This window comes from Artemia sp. Qi Xiang Cuo, unplaced genomic scaffold, assembly GCF_049724085.1.
Source record: "Artemia sp. Qi Xiang Cuo unplaced genomic scaffold, ASM4972408v1 HiC_scaffold_23, whole genome shotgun sequence".
NCBI lineage: Eukaryota > Metazoa > Arthropoda > Branchiopoda > Anostraca > Artemiidae > Artemia > Artemia sp. Qi Xiang Cuo.
Window position 1 is genome coordinate 2,512,901 of NW_028297432.1, and position 14,350 is coordinate 2,527,250.

Consider the following 14,350-nt stretch of genomic DNA (forward strand, 5'->3'; position numbering starts at 1 on the left):
TAATATTGGACGTGATCGTCTCTTACTAGGTTGCTAGCTACCGCTGCAACCCGGATATGAATGAGAACATTTACAGTTCTGACGCTTCTTATGTAGTAATTATGACGTCACGGCGTAATGACTTTATTTCATGATGACGTCATAGCGCAATGATATTATTTCATGACGTCTTCAGAAACAACAATATAATTTCGTGTTTTTCTATTCACGTCATAGCTCTAATATAAAACTATGACGACATTCATTATTTATCTAGTAGGGTTTCAGACAAGGTAATTCTAAAGATGTACTTTTGTTTTGATTTGACTCTATTTTTAGGAGTTTTGTTATATTTCTTATCATTGGACTGATCGTCTCTTACTAGAAATTACAAAAGTGACTAGATGTTGCAATTTCCTTTAAAATGAGCTATTATACAGCTCTCTATGATTTTCCAGTGCCCAGCTAGCTGAGCAGGAAAAAAGCGGAAAGAAAAAAATATTCCGTTTGTGGAGAATAACGTGGTAAATATTATTAACTATAATTAAGTTGAGTATCTAATCTATTATAGGCAAGATTTCGCTCTTTATTATAAAAATTCGATAATCGAGCCCTTATGTAACCCGGATTAAAAAATTATTATCATATCTTATATGTAACTTTTATTTTATAAGTCTTCGATGGTCTAATGGTAAGTATGCCCACTTGTTACCTGGGAGAAGGGGGTTCGATTCCCCGTCGGGGAGAACTTTTAATATGTTGAATTAAAAGCACTATCTTTTCAATTTTAAATTTAAAAAAGAAACTTGTTTATTTACATTCTAGCTAAAATAATGAAGATAATATGAATGAACCACAGTGTTCAGTTTCTTTGGACTTGAGTTCGTTTTTTAACTATAAATACAAACAGGAAAAAGCTTACGGCTTTTTCTTCTTTTAAATAGTAAGAGACGAAACTCAAACAATCAAGTAGCTAACTAAGCCCAATGTATGGAATGGTTTGTTATTTCAGTGATCGTCTTTTAATGTAAAAATATAAATACTGTAATCTTAACTATAGTGAAGTTGCGTATGCAAGTTAGTATAGGGAAGAATTCGATCCTTATAATAATAATTTTCTCAGGAGTCAGGGGCTTTTATATTTCTTAACATTGGACATGATCGTCTCTTACTAGGTTGCTAGCTACCGCTGCAACCCGGATACCACTGAAACCCGGATATTGCTGCAATTCAGATAGCTTGGAGCTATCCATGCAGCTATGATCCGCTGCAGCTATGATCATTGTAGCTATGATCATTGCAGCTATGATCCACCGCAACCCGGATCATTGCTATATCATTAACTAGTATAGGCTTATTTAGTATAGGGAAGAGTTCGTTCTTTATTATAAAAAAGACATCAAAAATGCAGTTTTTGGTGGAAAAATTTATTCTCTTTTAGCAATAATTTATTTTAGTTACAAACAATTTTTAACCCAATTAATTTACTTTAAAATGAGCCATTAAACAGCTCTCTACGATGTTCCAGTGCCAAGCTATCTCTGGATACAAAGAAAAAAGAAAAAAGAAAAAAAATATCACGTTTAGGCAGAATGTTGTAGTAGCTGCCACTTTTCTTGATTTTAAAGCCATATATTTCCCTTGCTGTTCAAGCCAAGGGACAGAAAGTTTCCTATACAGGGGTTTCGGACAAGGCGGTTCTAATGGTGTACTTTTGAATTTGATCTGACTCCTTTTTAGGAACTATGGGTTTTTATATTTCCTAACATTGGACGTGATCGTCTCTTACTAGGTTGCTAGCTACCGCTGCAACCCGGATAATCATATATATTATTATCGAACCTGATTACAAAATCATTATCATCAAATTTATTAATCAAAATCAATTTTATGCTGCATCATTACAAACAGGAAAAAGTCTACGGCTTTTTCTTCTTTGAAATAGTAAGAGACGAACCTCAAACAATCAAATAGCTAATTAAGTCCAATGTATGCAATGGTTTATTATTTCAATGATCGTTCTTTAATGTAAATAAAAATAATTTGTTTTAATCACAAAATGTTTTTAACCCTATTAATTACCTTTAAAATGAGCCATTGAACAACTCTCTACGATGTTCCAGTGCCATGCTATCTGTTGAATTACTAACCTATACTATAATTAAGTGGCGTATAAAATTGAGTATAGGCAAGAGGTCGTTCTTTATTATATATATGAGGCATAATTGTTCTTTACTTAGTTTCAGCTTTAATTCGATGATCCAGACTTTATGTACTAACTACATCCAAAGACTATGACGTCATTGATTAATATTGTATATAAAAAATTAAGTTTTTCGTAAAAAAAAATTAATTAAAAAAAAAATTAAGTACACATAGCGCTAGATCTAGAGATTTCCTTTAAAATGAGTCATTGAACAACTCTCTACGATGTTCGAGTGCCAAGCTATCTGTGGAAAAGAAAGAAAAAAATATCCCGTTTGTGGAGAATAACGTGGTTAAAGTCAATTTTCTTGATTATCAAGCCAATATATTTTCTTTGTTATTCAAGCCGCAGGGCGGTAAGTTTCCTTTATAGGGGTTTCGGACAAGGCGGTTCTAATGGTGTACTTTTTGTTTTGATCTGACTCTGTTTTTAGGAGTTAGGGGTTTTTATATTTCTTAACATTGGACCTGATCGTCTCTTACTAGGTTGCTAGCTACCGCTGCAACCCGGATACTTTCAACTTGAAGGGTACATTCTATAAGTTGTTCTTCTTCATTTTTGGTTAATGGAAATGCACTCCAAATATCATGTACGGGCTGGGGTGTTTTCATCTCTACTATTTCTCTTTTCAAGATGTTGTCTCTGTTTTTTGTACTAACTCGCTTCTTATGACTCGTCATAATACTTTATTATGAAGTCATAACACTTCTTATGACTCGTATCAAATATCCATAACCTAACAAGAAGTAAAACTAATTTTTTAATTTTCAGGTATTTTGTTAGTTTGAATGAAAAGATTAAAATTATTGCTCAGATATCATAAATATTTTTGCAGTTTACATAATAACTTTAGCGATTATAAACTGTAAAATAAGATATATTAAAAAATGGAATTTTTTGGTCTTAAACTACATAGTCAATCCCACATCGGGTAGTTAGAACCTAACCAAAAATAAAACTAATTTTAACATTTTAAGGTATTTTTCTAGCTTGTATTGAAATATTCAAACTATTGCTCGGATACCATGGATATTTTTGCAGTTTACACAAGCTAATAAGAATATTCATTTATATAATTTATAAAGAATATAAATTAATATAGGTAAGAGGTCGTTCTTTATTATAAAACAGTTAAATCAGGCGGCAAAGAATAATTTGCCTCTTCCCATTTTTGTTATATTCTCACCTTCTGAAACCCCAACAATAGGGGGGCAGTCTCGGCTACTTTAGTCTCGAAAGTTAATGAACTCTCTCGGGAAATAGACGGCTTTTTAGAGAATGCAACGCATTCAAGCCCCGTTTGGCCAGCTATAATTGATACCAACGTAACAATTAACCCTGCCCCAGCTCCTACGTTTGCCGTTGTACTAAAAAACTGTCCAGCAAACCTGACCTCACCTAATGCTCCCAAGGACTTCGTCGATAAACTTTGCCCTGAGGCCTCAGGTGAAATAACTGAACATAAAAAATCGGCTTCAGAATGGAAACTTGCTGTTAACTCAAAGCGTGCAGTGAACAAAATTACCAAGAATGCTAAGAACAGTACCTCAGGTATCTCGGCGAGGGTGAAATCCCCACTGCTTATAGGGATCCTAAAAGGCGTACCGATCGAATACGATGAGAATAAAGTAAAATATCTTGTACCAAATTGCGTGAAAGTTTCACAGTGCAGAAAGTCCCGAGTGTTCAAGGTCTACTTTGAGTCAAAATAAAACCTGGATCAGTTCTTAAAAGTTTCTGTGAAAGTTGGCTACGAACAGCTTTCTGCACAAGCATTTGTATATCTCCCAAAGCGTTGTTTCTCGTGTCATAAGACTGGGCATCTGGCCTCGCAGTGCTCTAATCGAGCCCTCTGTTCTCGCTGTGGATCATGCGATCATACCTCAAACAGTGCCTCTCCGTGTTCGGAAAAATTTTTATGTCTAGAATGTAAAGTTACCGGCCATACTTGTTACAGTGTAAAGTGTCCTAATAACAACAGTCAACTAGCAAAGCCCATGATATGACATGGATGTGTCTACTACTACACAAGCTGTACTTTCGTGGAATATTAGTGGTATACTTTTAGTTAAAATTCCTGTGATAAAAGGTTTGCTTTCGAATTGTGACGTATTGTGCTTGCAAGAGCATTTTTTGACGAGTCATAGTTTAGGCCTTCTGAAAATTGACAATAATTTGACCAGCTATTCGGTGCCCGCTAAACGATCCGCTTTCAGTGGCCGCCCCTCGGGTGGTATTGCGATGCTTCTTAGGACCTCGTGTCGGTCGAGTATTTTTTATTCATGTGATTTTTTTCTTGCTGTCCGTGTAAAAGAGTATGTTATTGTAAACGTCTATCTCCCGACAGATTACCACAATGACCGATGGAATTTTTATTCACTTCTGCGTGTGAGAAACTAGTGTCTTGCCTTTCAAAGATTCGCCAATAAGGTAAGTGTTGCATTATTATAGGAGATTTTAACTGTAATTTAACTTACGCCTCGTTATTGCGTACTTCTATTTTGTCTAGTATTTTTGACGATTGGCTTAGGATATCGCCGAAAGATCTTAATCACACTTACATACACCATTCAAGTCACGTGTCGAACCTTGACCACGCAGTTTCTTCTATAAATCTCCAAGTGTCACCTGTTCACGTCGTTACTGATTTCCAACTATCAGACCACCTTCCAATATCTGCATATATTTATTGTCCCTCTGCTCAGTCTACCCCCACCACACAAACACATCAGCCCCACGCCCAATTTTACAGGGATTGGGAAAATATAAAAGATGACCTTTTTGCTGCAATTACTAATTCTGTCCTACATACAATTCATGCTCCGTTCCAGCTGCTCATGGAAAATCCGCAAGTTGATACAAATGAAATACGGGTGTTGATAGATATCTATCTTGCGCATATTTGCCATGCTCTGCAATGCGCAGAAAAAAGCCGGTATACCTCTTAACTAATACGTCGGGGTATCACAAAGCACTGGTCCAGTATCCGAGCCTAGTTGAAGCTTGGAGAAAATCCAAATTTTTGTACCATTTCTGGCTCCAGTGTGACCGTCCTCGCTCTGGCTGGGGTTTCTGATATTTGTCTTTCTACGAAAAGAAAGTTTGCAAGAGAACTATCTATCCACGTGAACCAGATAGTTGAAAAGACATCCCAGCAAGCTTCTCTGTCCCAACCTTCCTTCTGGAGAAATGCATCAAGAGATCCTCCTAGGGCCCGCCTATCTGCTCGAGTTATTCCTGATTTCGAATGAGATTCATACTTCTCTGCTGAATTATCCCCTTCCAGATGCCACCCTACAGTCCGAATATGAAGATAAGCTTGATAAATTTCTGTCTAGTTGTCCAACCGAAAATTTTGTTGTTTTAGTTGATTCTGTACTGCGAGCAATTCAACGCCTAAAGCGTAAGAAATCTTCTATCATCGATAAAATAAGCGCTCTTCACATTCTGCATGGAAACAAGCTGCTGGTAAACCATGTTGCGCTTTTGATGCAGATGATTGTTACCCAAGGAGTTGTACCATCTTCTTTCCCAATCGGAGATCTCACTCCAATTCCAAAGAAAGGTAAACTCGCTACCCAGTGCTCGTCCTTCCGCCCTATAACAGTGGCTACTACCTTCTTTAAGCTTTTTGAAACTTTTTTCATTGACCATCTGAACGCGAAAGACTATGTTCCATCTTACCAATTCAGATTCCAGCCACGTCTCAATTCAATTTCAATTTATAACTGGGATTTATTTTACTATATACAAAAAAACATCAAACAAAATACCCCCAGAAGCAAGCTTGTGCGGGGGTAATCCCTTCTAAACGCATAAAAAATCATAATAACAAAATAAGATCCAAAATAATAACTCTTTTCAGTTAATATGAATACAAATACAAGTTCAGCCCTCCAAATCAAAAAATAATACTAACATAATATACATAACCACTTTACAATACTCAAGTACCCCCCCCCCCCCCTTTTTAGCCAATTCATTAAAAATAATAAATGACTAAACAATACGATCTCAATAAACTACGTAACAGCAGCATGTCATCCACACATTTAAGTTCCACTGTTAAACTATTCCAAGCTCTCGGACCGGAATGACGGATAGAAAAAAATGATCTTGTCGCTTGCGGAATCGGTCTTCGAAATTCTTCCAAATTTCTAGTTCCATGCTCATGAACATCACCCCCACTCACAAACAGTCCCTTAAAACAAACCGGAACACTACCATAAAGATACTTAAACATGAACTGTGTTTTATAAAATTTAAAAAGACCCGATACCGGTAGAATCTTCAGCGTCATAAACTCATTACGAACAGATGATCCTCTATTATCCTTACCAATCAAAAGCCTTATTGCCGAATTTTGTAGTACACGCAGGGGCAGAAGATGCGTTCCAAAAGTAGACGACCATACTGAAGAACAATATAATAGATATGGATGTACAATTGAAAAATACAATAATCTTAATATACTAGTTGGGAGAAAATTTTTCAGTTTACGCATAATTCCAACATTACGTGCAAGTTTCATAGACACACAATCAATATGATCTACAAAACTTAAAGTTTCATCAATAATAATCCCCAAATATCTAACACTCCTCTTTCGTGGAATCATTGATGTACCATTACTCAAATTATTCACCCATGGGTAATAACTTGGAGATCTGCTATATATCAATAAACAAGACTTATTACAATTAAGTTTTAACCTATTACTTCTCATCCACCTTTCTATATTCTTAAAACCTTCTCGTAATTGCGACATCAATTCATTCTCAGTCCTACCACATACGGTTAATTTCGTGTCGTCAGCAAACATAACTAGGGCTTTACTAGGTTTAAGTGTCTCTAGAGGAGGTTTAATAATAGTATACAACCCATCAACTGCACTTGACAAATCATTTATATAAATAGAAAGTCTCAGTTATTCCCACGCTTTGTCGGTTGTCGCCAACGCATTGATCGATGCTGATGCATCAGATGAAACTCTCGTGATGGCTGGGCATGATGCTCGTAAAGCGTTCGAGTCTCTAATTCACGCCGCTATGCTACTCCATTCAGCAAAACGTGGGGCGAGCCCCTCATATATCAGAGTCCTTCGAGACATGCATTCTCGTCTTAAAGTTCGCCTAATACTTCACCTATTAACTAAAGCTGACGGCTCTCAAGTCTACGCACCAACCCCTGATATTTTTGTCAACTTCAAAAAAGGTAGTCGTCAAGGTGCTGTTTCTTCCCCTTCACTCTTCAATAATGGATTTCTTGATGCACAGTCAGCTGTTCCCACATCTTTAATCTTTGCCGGTCTTTATTTATCGCTCATATGTTATGCAGACGACATTCTGAATTTGAGCCGCACTATCGAACGCATAAGCGAGATTTCGAAACGCTAAAATCTGAGAATGCAAAACCAGGTCTTCAGTTCAATGCTGAAAAGTCCGAAGTTGTATTCTTCAACTGGAAGCAAGCGTCGCCTAGGGATATTCCTTTCGGAAATAGCGGGATTAAGCCAGTAAATCATATCCCCTACCTCGGTCTTCCAATTGGTTCGTCAGTAATGCACACGCAACAACTATTAATTGCTCACATTCAGCGTAGAGTTGGGTTATCATATGTTTTTTTGTAACTAATAAGTTACGGTTCAACTGCCATCTTCTCTCGAAACTTTTTAACTCTTTCGCTCTGCCACATTATCTGTACATATCGCCGTTTTGGAAAATGCTCACAAATTCTGACAAGTCAAAAATTCGTTCAGTCTTCTCCCGGTTCACAAAATATTTATTACGTTTTCCCTCTTGGACGCGCAATTCTTATCTAATTAGAAAAATTCAGCATTGCTGACCCCATTATAGCTGTGGAAAAGCAAATTCGCATTTATAATTCCCGTTTAATGAACTTGAACCATCCCTGGTCGTCAGTACAGGCACAGTAGTTAAGATGTATTCGTTGTGTTTTTTGCGTATATTACTAATAATTTAATGGTTTATTAATTATCGGTTCTTTTAAGCATATCGCTTTAAGTAAAGTTGTAAAAGGACCCGTGATTGAATAATTTCCTTGTTTCTGTTATTTATGTATATCGGAGTAAATGAATCATTTGTTGAGAGTGATCTGAGTGATCTCAAGACCAGCAGGCGAAAGTGTCGTTTAATTGTTTTTACCATTTGTCATATTTACATTAGTTGATATGATTATATACTGTATATAGTTTTTTAATTCACTGATGATTATTTAGATTATTTTTTTTTTACCAATGGCGGCTAGATGCACTGATCTTCATATTATTTATGTTTGTTCAGTATTTAGGAGCCTAAAAAAAGAAACATGTGGCGTACCTATAGAGCATTGTATAATTGAGTTTTTCTTTCTCCTTTTGTGTAAATTGTTCTAACAGCTGATTTAGATCTAAGCTCCAGCGTTCGTCACTAAAAACCACATGCATAACTCCTAAGTTTATGTGAATTGCTTTTTTTTTTCCTTATTGCTCCGTCTTTTACTTTTTTTGTATGACGGGTTTTTCCAATAAATAATAATAATAATTATAATAATAGACTAAACGACGTTACTTGGCCAAGCTCCTTCTATGCAACCTCTTTAAGCCTCTAATCATACAATACAGTTATAGGAAGAAATAGTCATAAGATTATCTAAGACAACAATGAGTCAGCTTTTGACCATGGTACCTGCCCCCTTCTGATGGAAAAAAAAAATTGCATTCACTGGTTTTTTGTTCTTTAGGCAATTTAATGTCTTCCTATTAAATCTATTCATAAATATTTGATTATTACAGCAAGTCCAATTTCTAAACACGATTTCTACTAAGATTCACACTTTTGGTTTTCTATTTTAAGGTTTTGAAATTGTTTTAATCATTTGGCAAAATATATACAAGAATTTTTGCAATTACCAATTTTTGGCTATTTAAGCAATTTAGTTTTTTTCTCCATACATGAAAATCTTCACTTTTTCCTCATGAGCGTGTCACCGCAGGGCCCAAGCATTCGGCTCACGGCAGGCTTCTATATATTTCTTTTCGTAATTCAATGTATTTTCATACTGCAGTCTATTCAAAGATATTGGATTATTAAAGTAAATCTAAATGCTTACAAAGATTTCTACTAAGTTTCAAACTTTTGGTTGTCTTTTCTAAGGTTTTAGAATTGTTGTAATGCCTTGTTAAAATATATACAAATATTTTTGCAATCACTAGTTATTTGTTTCTTAGGCAATTTAATGTCTTATCACACGGAATTTATTGATAAATATTTGATTATTACAGCAAGTCCCATTTGTAATAACGATTTCTACTAAACTTCAAACTTTTGGTTTTCTATTTTAGGGTTTTAAAATTGTTTTAATCCCTTGCAAAAATATATACTAGTGTTTTTATAAACACTTTATAATAAGTGTTTTTGCAATTACCAATTTTTTGCTCTCTAAGTAATTTAATGTACTTCTCCTCCATATAGGTCTCATTGTCACTTGTCTTTTAAACGCATACAACTTGAACCTTTCTTGATCTCATGACGTCCAATCATATACAAGATCGATTAATGACGTCATAATCTTAGACTGTAACAATATATGGTGCAAAAGTAAATGCGATATTATAATGTTATCTATGATTCCATCAGTAGATAATTGCTAATATTATTATTCAAAGTGGAAAAATATTTATGGCCTCTGAGCAATAATATTAATCTTTTATTTCAAACTTGAAAATACCTGAAACGTAGTTTTTTTTTTATTTCGATTTAATAAACGAATCTTTTATTTCATCTCTTATTTCAAAGTTACAATTATCTCCTGGAACCAAACTTTTTTTTGCTCAATTTTTAAAGTGCGTATCTTTAGTGCTACATCTTCGTAGAAATAAAATTCAATTTCTTATTCTATTTTATTTTTTAGTTCAGAATCAATAAGGTTATTATGTAAACAACAAAATTATTTATGGTTTCTGAGCAACAATATTAATTTTTTAATTCAAACTAGAGAAATACCTGAATATCTTTAAATTAGTATAGTCATTTGTTCAATTTCATCAACAAAAGTTTTATTCTATCTATCACTTCAAAGTTATAATTGCCTCCTGGGATCAAACTTTATTTGGCTCAACTTCTAAAATACGTATCTTTTGTGCTATATTTTCGTAAAAAGGAAATTCAATTTTTGATTTTATTTTTCGGTTCAGAATTGCTAAGTTTATTTTGTAAACTACAAAAATATTTATGGTTTCTGAGTAATTTTTTTTGTTTTTTATTTCAAACGATAAAAATATCTGAAAATTGTAAAATTAGTTTTATTTTTTGTTTGGATTTCGCTACTTGATACGTCCCTTCAGCTTTTCACTTCATTTTATAGTAAGAATTACTAACAAATTTAAAAAAATGACAGAAGATTTACGTGCAATTGTTGTTGATAATGGATCAGGCATTTGTAAAGCAGGATTTTCTGGAGATAATACCCCAAAAACTTTGTTTCCTGCTGTGATTGGAGGTCCAAAACATAAAGGAGTGATGATTAATTCAGGCAGCCAGGATGCTTATGTAGGTGATGATGCTCAAGCAAAAAGGGGAATTTTGAAACTTAAGTATCCTATAGAGCATGGGATTGTCTCCGATTGGGACGATATGGAAAAGATCTGGCACCATACCTTCTACAATGAACTTTGCGTTGCCCCAGAAGAGCACCCAGTTTTACTCACAGAGGCTGCGCTTAACCCGAAAACCTACAGAGAAAAAATGATTCAGATCATGTTTGAAACTTTTCAAACCCCTAAAATGTGTGTTGCCAACCAAGCCGTCCTTTCTCTCTTCGCATCTGGAAGAACCACTGGTATTGTTCTTGACTCTGGCGAGGGTGTCTCACAAATTGTACCCATCTACTTAGGTTATGCCCTTCCACATGCAATTTCGAGATTGGATCTTGCTGGTCGAGATTTGACCGATTATTTGATGAAAATTTTAACCGAGCGAGGATATTCCTTTACACCCACTGACGAAAGAGAAATTGTTCGTGATATCAAAGAAAAACTTTGCTATGTTGCTTTGGACTTCAAACAGGAGATAGCAACTGCTGCCAGCTCAGCATCTCTTGAACAGAACTATGAGTTGCCTAATGGTCAATTCATCACTATAGGTAATGAGGGATTCAGATGCCCAGAAGCCTTATTCCATCCATCTATTCTCGGCATAGAATCTTACGGGATTCACGAATTACTGCACAAAAGTATCGTGGAATGTTGTGCTCCCCAGAGAAAGGATATGTATGAAAGCATCGTTTTGTCTGGTGGTTCTACAATGTTTCCTAGCATGGCTGACAGAATAAAAAGGAAATTACTGCCCTTGCACCATCCACTATGACGATCAATGTTATTGCAACGCCTGAGCGTAAATACGCCGCATGGATAGGTGGATCCATCTTGGCTTCCCTCCCATCATTCCAATGCATGTGGATTTCTAAGCAGGAATACGATGAGTTTGGACCACACATCAGTTACTATGGGAGAGAGATCGTTCTTTAGTGTACAACTGTGGAACAGTTTACAGATGTAATGGGAAATTTTATACATCACTGTGAATATATGTAGGCATAATTGTTCTTTACTTAGTTTCAGCTTTAATTCGATGATCCAGACTTTATGTACTAACTACATCCAAAGACTATGACGTCATTGATTAATATTGTATATAAAAAATTAAGTTTTTCGTAAACAAAAATTAATTTAAAAAAAAAATTAAGTACACATAGCGCTAGATCTAGAGATTTCCTTTAAATTATTTAAATTATTAATAGTAGCCATGATACTATTGGAAATTACATAATCCCTATTTATGTTTTAGTTAACATGGACAAGGTGTCGTTCTTTATTGTAAATTTTAGAATTTTCATGTATTTTTGTTGTTTAAATTAAAAAATTACTATTACTGATTAGGTATCATAAATATTTTTGCAGTTTACATAATAATTTTAGCGATTAAGCCAAAAAAGAAAATTTTGGTTCCAGGAGTTTCGGTTACTATTGAGACAAGTAGCTATTATTACTATAGAGTTCATTACATGGACTGTTTTATTGCTTCAAAATTCAAATATCTTTGAAAAGACTGCAGTATGAAAATACATCAAAAATGCAATTTTTTTGACAAAATTGATTCTACTTTAAAAAGTATTTTATTTTTAAATACAAAAGTGACTAGATGTTGCAATTTCCTTTAAAATGAGCTATTATACAGCTCTCTATGATTTTCCAGTGCCCAGCTAGCTGAGCAGAAAAAAAAAGCGGAAAGAAAAAAATATCCCGTTTGTGGAGAATAACGTGGTAAAAGTCAATTTTCTTGATTTTCAAGCCAATATATTTTCTTTGTTATTCAAGCCAAAGGGCGGTAAGTTTCCTTTATAGAGGATTCGGACAAGGCGGTTCTAATGGTGTACTTTTTGTTTTGATCTGACTCTTTTTTAGGAGTTGGGGGGTTTTATATTTCTTGACATTGGAGGTGATCGTCTCTTACTAAGTTGCTAGCTACCGCTGCAACCCGGATAACCTGCTGCCCAATTTTTGGTTTTGAATGTTTACTCAGATTGTTATAGGTGACTTCAGCCATCATAATTTCCTTGTCAGATCTAGTTTTAGAGCATTTTTCAATAGTTGTCTCGTACTTTTCAGGACAGTTTGTTCTACTACACAGAGAATTTTTTGCCAAATATTCAGTAGAACTAAACGAACTGTTTAAAACACAGTTAGAAATTCTTTTTTATTGAGTCGGTGTTCCAGGAATTTGTTCTAAATCATTAGTCTTACAAACACATTTACTAATAACCCTAACAGGCTCGTTTTCGCCATAATTGAAAAACATTGCTTTTCCTTCGCTGTTGATAGGTATGCTTGTTATATTTTTATTGCTGCTACATAAACTGCAATTGCTCCTTCCAAAATTAATATACGAATTTTCTAAGAAGTACGCCTCCGTATATTCACTGTGTTGTCGAACATTTTCCATTGCATCTATAAACTGTTCCGCAGTTGCCAATCCATACCTTGGAAGCTTTTCGTTAAACTGACAACATTTCTTTTGGATATTGCTATGAAGCTTTGCCAAAGCATTTCTACCTCTGTTTTGCTCTGTCATATTTCATTTTCTTAAATCCTGGATCACAAGACATCTTAGTAGCAATCCTTACGCGTGCTCGAGCTTTATTGCGTTTGGTGGCATTTTTATCTCTTTTAAATAAACTTTTCTGATATTTCAGGATGTTAGCTTTATTTTTTGTGTAGTAAAGTTTTCTATTAGTAGAAATTTGGATTGTTCTATTTTGATATTGTTTTTGGTTATTCTTTCTTTTTTTCCACTCGCGTGAGACCATATTTTTTCAAGGTTTAAAATTATTAAGCACACAAAATCCCGTGTCGAGTATCTAAAACCTAGCATAAAACAAAACTAATTTTAAAATTTTCAGGTATTTATCTTGTTTGAATTACAAAATTAGTATTATTGGTTAGACACCATAAATATTTTTGCAGTTTACATAATAAGTTTAGTGATTCTGGACTGAAAACTAAAATAATTGCAATTATGAGACAATAATATGGAGATATGTACTTTACGGGTTACAAACCAAAAAAAGCTTGGTTCCAGGATACAATAATAAATTTGAACTGAGATGAAAAAAAAATTTCTTCCAGGAGACAAAAAGCAAAACTAATTTTAGAATTTTCATGTATTTTTGGTGTTTAAATTAAAAAATTACTATTACTGATTAGGTATCATAAATATTTTTGCAGTTTACATAATAATTTTAGCGATTAAGCCAAAAAAGAAAATTTTGGTTCCAGGAGTTTCGGTTACTATTGAGACAAGTAGCTATTATTACTATAGAGTTCATTACATGGACTGTTTTATTGCTTCAAAATTCAAATATCTTTGAAAAGACTGCAGTATGAAAATACATCAAAAATGCAATTTTTTTGACAAAATTGACTCTACTTTAAAAAGTATTTTATTTTTAAATACAAAAGTGACTAGATGTTGCAATTTCCCTTAAAATGAGCTATTATACAGCTCTCTATGATTTTCCAGTGCCCAGCTAGCTGAGCAGGAAAAAAAAGCGGAAAGAAAAAAAATATCCCGTTTGTGGAGGATACCGTGGTAAAAGTCAATTTTCTGG

General features: G+C 34.4%; 1 pseudogene; it reads left to right on the forward strand.

The window, feature by feature from the left end:
• Positions 1–10,575: 10,575 nt before the first annotated feature.
• On the forward strand, positions 10,576–11,711 carry LOC148938962 (actin, cytoplasmic pseudogene; annotated as a pseudogene).
• The last annotated feature ends 2,639 nt before the right edge of the window (positions 11,712–14,350 follow it).